Raw genomic sequence first — 1,442 nt, forward strand, 5'->3', positions numbered from 1 at the left:
ATTGAACCGCGGTCCCTGATGCCTTGCCAAGCTTGTTCTAAGTAGGTGCTTTAGACCACTGAGCCATCTCTCCAGCCTTTTATTTTATTTTAAACAATAAAAATAAAAACAACAGAAAAAAGCAAATAGCAAAAAAAAAAAAGAGAAGAGAAATAGAGTAACATACAACAATACACATAGTACAGATTTCCAAAACAAGAATAGCAAATTAAAAATGGCTGTCACTTGCATATTTTTATTGTCAAATCTGTTGCTCAGATTAACAGATAAAGGTAAGCAAAATTGTACAAATAATTGTACATTTTTTATGTTTGTTTTCAATAAACCTTAATTCTTTTTGTTATTGCCCTTTTTACTTTTTTATTTCTTTAGTTTATTTTAAAGAGATTTTATTCATAATTAGACCAGGATACATTTAGAACAATGTGGTTTTTGTACTGCACATTGCTGTCTTTGACATAGTTGCTCAGATTACAGATATTAGCATATAGAGTTAGTCAAAGTGAAAATGTTAAATATTAACTGATATTATCAAAGAACTAATGGAATTAGTAGCATAATGCTCTCAGGTATCCTAAATATGTACTTGCATGATTTTCCACCTTACTTTTTTCCTATATTTTATCTTTTCCCTCATCTTTGTTGTTCATTATGTTCAATTTCTCTCCATTTTACTCTATTATTCCTTTTAGATTTTATTTATTCTTTAAGGTTCTTACCATAGGGAGACAACATAATGTTTACACATGTGGGTCTGATTTATCTCATATACAAGTAGAGCCTCTAGTTGCATCCATTTACCTATAAAGGCCTCAAGTTTGTCTCTCATTATAACTGAGTAATACTCCACTATATAAAAGTATCACTTCTGTTTTATTCATTCCTCAAGTGATGGGCATTTTCATTGTTTGCAAAAGTTGGCTATGGCCCAGCCCAGGCGCAGCGTGGGCCGGACCCTCTCCCAGCCCCTTGGGCCAGACCCACCACTCCGCAGTGCCTCCCCCACCCCGCCCGCCGAGTAGGATTTTCTCCCTAGTTCCGGGAGCCCCCAGACCCAGTCCTAACCCAGGTCTGGTGAGTGTGCGGAGAGCTTCCTGCTACCTTGCGCCGGCAGGACCAGTCCCACCCCAGGCGCAGCGTGGGCCGGACCCTCTCCCAGCCCCTTGGGCAGCCCCCCACCACTCTGCAGTGCCTCCCCCACCCAGCCCACAGAGTACAATTTTCTGCCTAGTTCCGGGAGCCCCCAGACCCAGTTCTAGCCCAGGTCTGGTGAGTGTGCGGAGAGCTTCCTGCTACCCTGCACCTGCGGGACCAGTCCCAGCCCAGGCAGAGAGTGGGCCGGACCCTCTCCCAGCCCCTTGGACCGCCCCCCACCACTCCGCAGTGCCTCCCCCACCCCACCTGCTGAGTAGGATTTTCTGCCGAGTTCCAGGAGCCCCCAG

General features: G+C 43.8%; 1 protein-coding gene across 1 annotated transcript in view; it reads left to right on the forward strand.

Annotated features, from left to right (window-relative positions):
• Positions 1 to 1,442, forward strand: part of LOC101561781 (solute carrier family 5 member 4-like) — a 134,560-nt gene that overhangs the window by 75,847 nt on the left and 57,271 nt on the right. The gene's annotated exons all lie outside the window — the stretch shown is intronic.

The sequence above is a fragment of the Octodon degus genome, unplaced genomic scaffold (genome assembly GCF_000260255.1).
Source record: "Octodon degus isolate 3935 unplaced genomic scaffold, OctDeg1.0 scaffold00230, whole genome shotgun sequence".
Classification (NCBI taxonomy): Eukaryota; Metazoa; Chordata; class Mammalia; order Rodentia; family Octodontidae; genus Octodon; species Octodon degus.